The sequence below is a fragment of the Phaethon lepturus genome, unplaced genomic scaffold, assembly GCF_000687285.1.
Source record: "Phaethon lepturus isolate BGI_N335 unplaced genomic scaffold, ASM68728v1 scaffold22546, whole genome shotgun sequence".
NCBI lineage: Eukaryota > Metazoa > Chordata > Aves > Phaethontiformes > Phaethontidae > Phaethon > Phaethon lepturus.
In genome coordinates, this window is record NW_010548584.1 from 34,741 (window position 1) to 41,097 (window position 6,357).

The following is a 6,357-nucleotide window of genomic DNA, read 5'->3' on the forward strand; positions in this document are numbered from 1 at the left end:
CATTTCTATATGCTGAATACTGGCACTCCATAGATTTGTTCCCCCAGTATTAGGGCAAATTTGAAATAATATGTTAGGGTGTGAGGGTGTTCTGCAGTATTTTTAAGCAGCATGTGCTTGCACATGCATGCTTGGTCTCTCTAGTGGCAGCTTTCTCTCTGTTCACCATTCCAGGCTAGTATACAAGTGCTAGAGCTAGTGATAGTTTCCAGATGTCAGTGTGGAAAAAAAATGTGCCAATGAATAATTTAGCTGGGTGTTTTAGCTGTTTTTTATTTTTAACTACTACTAGTCTACAGGCAAACTGTGTATTTGAGTGGTGCAGATCAAGCCCATTCCTTCACCCATACAGGTACAGGTACTTATTGCTGTGTTTTGGGACCACACAGTGGGCTTGGTTTGGAGCTGGGGTCCCTGTGAGCTGTCCCTGACAGCTCTGCTCTTCTGGAGGAGGTCCTGCCTTTCTTGAAGGAGGAATGAGCTAAAAAGGTTCTCGGGGCCTGGGAAGCAATGCCTCTGGGAGTGCGAGGCAGGGATGCTTTACAGAGTTGTACCTCACAGTCTGTCACTCCTGGATGTGCCGAGAGCTGTGTGGTCTGGAAGCTATTCATGAACGACAGCAAAAGGACTTCTTGCTCTGCAAACTAAAGAAAAACATTAGGCACAGCTGTGGCATGACAGTGTGTTTCACCTGCCTTTTCTCTTACAGGGCTAGGTCATATTCTGTGCTTCAGCTGAGTAGTGCTGGGGTGCAACAGAGTTTTCCTTAAAATTATTTTTTTTTTTAGTAATATTACATCTGAATAAATATTGTGATAGGCATGGTAGAATCACACTTAGCCACAGTTTTATCTTTGTTATGTCATTTAAACCTGACTCTGTCAAAACCTAATGAAAGTACAGTCCCTTCATCTGGCTGAAGGAGATTTTCAGGACAGTTTGGAAACCCATAAAAAGCAGCAGTGGATTCAGTGGGCTGTACAACAGGTACTGTTTGTGCATAATCAGGGAAGAGAAGATGGCAAAAATGTGCCATTCACAGGTTCTTGCTATTAATAGTGAGTGACACTTCTAACATGGGAACATGGCATTAATTCATGTACCATAATCAAAGGGTTATTTAAAAGGTAATCTCTGACTGAAGCTGCAGCTTTGGGTTCCTAAATAGATGGAATATAACAATTGCATAATTCTTGTCAGTACTCATTTTTCTTGTTACTCTCCTGCCCTAATAGATTTAGAAATGTAAGTGAAGGCATTGCTCTTGTGTTCACATGAGATAGTCCTCCATGGAGGACGGAAAGCTGCACTTTCTCTCCTGAGAAAGCATCAAATGTGCAAACAGCGAGGCAGCAACTCTGCGTGAATGTTACTGAGAACAACCGTGCTCTAGGACTTCCCATGGACTGCCTCTGCTTGCAGCGCAATCTGCGAAGGTGACCTACTTTGCAAAGAACCTGAATACTTTACCAGATAATCATAGGCAAAGCACAAAACAGGCCTGCAAAACTGGGCATGGCATTAGTCCTCCACGTTTGCATGAGCACATTTCAGTCAGAGTACCTAACTCTCTCCCCACGCCCCCCCCAATGGCATGTTCTCCTCCAGACACGTTGTTATACAAGTTGCTGTGCATACATGTGCTGTAATGGCTATTGCAGCTGTGAATCATTTCTGAAGAAAAGGGTCTTGTCGTATGAAACATCCTGTGCATTGGCAGGGATCTTCATGCATAACTCCTGACCACTGCTGTGTTTTCAGCAGCTGTGATGAGGTGCTGTGACAATTCCCTTTGCGTGCTTAAACATTGCTGAGGTAGATTAGCCCCCAGACACGCTGTGGAAACCATTCCGAAGTTTCCTGTTACGTCGGTGTAGTTTGCAGCCAGTCCGTTTTATCTGCGCTGCAACGCGCGTGCCTCGCTGCAGTGCCATGGCAACGGGAAATTTATTAATGCGCTTCCACTGTCATCCCTGATTGATCTGCCGGGATATGGTTTGCCACAGTGGGGTCCTGGCTGTAGCGTGCTGTGGGGCCCGCGGCACCGAGGGAGGTGTGGGCGTGTGAGAGGCGTGCGGGTCATGGCGGTGAGCGGCTGGCGCGGTGGGCGAGGTGACCGGGGCTCTGGCGGGTGCTGGACTCCTCTCCGGTCCCGTCGTGCATGGGCCTGTGGGCTCCCTCTCTTGGCTCTCAGCAAAATGGAAGGTTTCCTGGTGCTGGTGCAGGGAAACAGAAGCGGTTATGAACGGTCTCTTATCTTCCAATTTCAGCATTGCCGTAGTCTGAATTCTTGTGGTGGGGACAGGATAGGCTGTTTAGAAAGGGAGGGCTGTAAAGGAGGGTGAAATTAAAGAGTTGCAGCATAGTCTTGGTTATCTCTCTGTAGGCACCCAAGATTTTCTCAGTAGTCAATGAAAATGATGCTTCCATCTGGAGCTCAGCCTGTTTATGGAGGTTGAAATGAATTTTGGCTGTTGAGTCTACTCTGTATCTCAAAATATGTTTTGGCAGAAATTGCCAGATCACCACTGGAACTGTCTTGTTACTTCTTGGTGTGTGTAACATAATTATTGTCGCAAAGGTGGAGTCAAGGGAAAAAATGGTCCTGAAAGTAGTAATTACAGTTTTTAACGAGCCTTTTGTCATTTCCAGTCTGGGCAATGAAACATTGGGTGACCAGAAAGTTAGGGAGACTCCGCTGTGCACCATGAACTAACAAATCAGTCTTTGACAGGTGCATATAGGAAACTATTGCCTGGACCTTGCGGCCCCGTGCGGGGAGCCCGCCGCATGCCACTGCGGCACAGCACTGCTGTCTGCGCTTCCACTTGCGCTGCTGGCATCGTCCTGTGTGCCCAGCAGGCGCCCTGGCCTCACCCTGTGCCATGTGCCCAAGACCAAAAGGCAGAATTACTTTTAAGTTAATCTGCAAAAGGTCTCTGGGTGCTGCTGGGAGCACAGTGCCGAGGAGCTGACAGGTTTACTATGCGTGTTCGGGCAGCTGCTGGAAGAAGAATGCCTTGCTCCAAACAGACCTGTCGACAGACACTGCTCAGTATTTCACAGCGTAGTCTTTCTTCATGGCCTTCAGCTTAATTAAGATGTTGTTGTGACTAGGTACTGCCTTCATTTCAGACTTCAGCATCTTCTGGCTGCGTATTGCTTTGGCTTATCAGAGCCACAAGGACAGTGAGGGAGAGGGGGAGCCCTCTCAGGCAGCCACAGATAATAACGTACAGGGAAAATTCCTGAATGAAGTGAAAAATTATTTATAATAATGGTACTCAAATAGATGGGAAATAAGTCACTCTAAGGGTGTATAAATTTTTATGATAGTGTATAAACAGCCATAGCTTGCCTTGTCTCCCATCTATCCCTGCAGAGAATGAGCGCAACATCTAGCATAAAGAAAAATATAATAAGAAAACGCAGAAATGAATGGGAAGAGCTGGAGGATTGATCACTCGGTGTATTTGTATATCCTGATGTAGAAGGTGCTGCTGACAGGTGGCCAGGTTTCTTCTGTATAAAACCATGTGTGTGCTGTCAGGGCGGTGTGAGCAGCCTTGTTTCGATTGATGAATTGCCTGCTTTCTTGATTAAACCTTCCGTCACTTAAGAAACAAAAAGCCTGTGTTTGGATGGCAGTGTGGGACATGTCAAAAAAATCTGTCTGCTTTACCTTTGTGCAGATGTTGGGCACAGACTGTAACATGTATTATTAAAATGAATGTGGCATTTACTGTGCATTATTTCTTTCCTGGGAGAAAGGACCTGTAAATTATATGCTAATAATAAGCTTTAACCCTTTCAGAAACAAAGAGATTTAGGAGTGCAAATACTCCTGCAGGCCTCTACTAATTGAATGGGCTTGAATACCACTCTAGAGCTCTCTGAAGTTGTGAAACAGTGTTTCAGACCAGCATGCTGATGCCTTTTATTGTCTCCAGTAAGTTTTCTGCTATGTAAGTGCCACTGAAACATAAACCTTTCGAATTACAAAATCTTCCGCTGAAAGCCCCCTTCAAATTCTGATCACAGGCAAAAGCTTGTCTCCTGCCTGGGGACGAGGACAGCAGTGGAGAGGTGGCACAGCCAGCCACAGACGGTCGCCTCCTCAGGGGCGACAGCGCCCTGCCCTCAAAGCTGGCAGAGCCTCCCTGCACCCACACCAGCTCTAACCTTTGATTTCGCTTTCAGAATCACTTCAGTTTGAGACGTACTCAACCAACTCGTCTCAGGAAAAGGATTAGGGATGGAAAAATGTCTTAACACATCTTGTGGAGGACATGGCAGGGTGTTGTGTTGGAAACTAGTGACTGAGTTTGCAAAATGAGATTTTTACAGTCTCAGCTGTAGTTTCTGGGAAATCATAAGGTGGCCCAAGCTGTGTGTTTCCCCATAGTGTGGGTTTTCTCAGCTAAAGTCAGGTGGGCAAAGCCATTGCTGGCTTTGGTGCATGACCCTGCACGCTGCTGGTTTGGGTTGTCCTTTTTTGCCCTGCAATTTTACTGTAGCCAACTTCTGAGTCATATTGCAGGTGGTGTTGCAGATAGATGTGTTTGTCGGTTGTAGTGTACAAACTTCTGTAATCTGAATATAGGCCAGTCAATACTCGTACCTTCTCTTGACCTGCTCTCAGACTGTCAAGACAGAAATTGCGTTGCATGGAGTGTATTAGATACTTCTGTACAGTATCTAATACAGTACAGATACAGTATTAGATACTGTACAGAATGTGTGTGTAAAGTAATTAGAGCCTCTCTGTACCAATTTTGTGTATGAAGCAAGTGTATGAACTTACGGATACAGCTGCCATCTCACAGCCAGAAATCTAACTTCTGTCACATGATCCTGTCTCTAAGGGTTTTTGTTCTAGCAGAAACCTGGAGGTAACAAGATGATCACAGTTACCTTTGGATAGGATGGAGTTTTGGGTTTTTGGCCCCTTGAATATGGAAACCGTGCTGAAAAAACAAAGAGAACAATAGCAGAACGTAGTCTGATACCTATTGTTTGACAGTATTTCAAATAATACTTGCCAGCTGTCAGTCCAAAACAATTAAAACATTTGTGCAAGTACTTAGAGATAGTTGATGTTACCTTGACATACTGATATGCGATCCATAAATTTGTTACCTCAAGTTGCATTACTCTATAGAAATAAAACAGGATCTGGAAGTATGTATTTGTGCTGTATAAAAGTTAGTGGAATTGTTTTTCAAAATACGCGTAGGAATCTCGTGCCATTTGAAGGGTTCTCAGTTCAGTTACAGATCCTGCAGAACGTGCACGTGGAGCAGCAGCCGGGGCTCTGCGCAGGGACCGAGCTCGTCACCCCGTGCGTCGCCAGAGCCTGCGCCTGAGGCGTTTGTGCTGTCTGCCTGCAGCCTTGCACGCTGCTCCTGCCTGAAGCTGTATGCCGTTCAAACACCGCTGCTCGCTTTCCTGAAATCCTTTCTTTACGTTCAGGCTCTCCATGATTATGGCTGCCGTTTTCTGAAAATGCCAACGTTCTTCAGTTTGGCTGATACTGAACTTGAAAGTGAAGGTTTTCGTTCTCTTTCAAAGGAAAAATGCCATGTGCTCTGCTTCGGAGCTCAGATGTCCCATCCCAAAACATGTCACGTGCTTTATCTACTGATAAAGCAACATTCGTGATTGTGAGCAAGGCTGCAATATTTGCCATGCATTTGCTTAGGAGTGGTGCGTTTTCAAAGCAGTCACTTGATGCAGCGATGCCTTTGTTTATATTTCTTATCTTAAAAGTACTATTTTGTGATTTGTCTTTAACCACATGATCAACACAGTTACTTCTATGAAGTATTTTTCCCAGAGAAACTAGACTGAGCACCAAGGAAGAGAAACACGGCCAGGTGCCAGCTTGGTGTTGGCTGGTGCGTGTTTGCCAGCTCGCTCTGATGAAGAGTGTTTTTGTGGGCAGCTCTTAGAGGTGGCACTTTCTCCACATCTCTAATTTGTTTATTTTTGAATCGTGCACCAATATTTGTTACCCGAATATTTACCTTAAGGAAGTAAATATTTGTTTAAATTGTTGTTTATTATTATATTTTTATATAAATATTTCTTTATCATGTTTAAATATTTATTTACCTCTCTAAGACACTTCATAGAAAGGTCAGAACAACCTTTGTGATCTGGTCGGGTAGCAGGATGGCTTTGTTGCAGCACCTGCTGGGCCGTGGGTAGTGACTTGGGGCAGGCAAGTTGGTCGAAGCAGTTGCCGTTGTGAAGCGGGATGGTTGGGCTGCGGTTGTGGGAGGAAACATTTGCAACCGTAGCTTCCAGTCCGAGCTCGACCTGCTAGGCCACCCGGGCAAGCTTTCCCAGCACCAA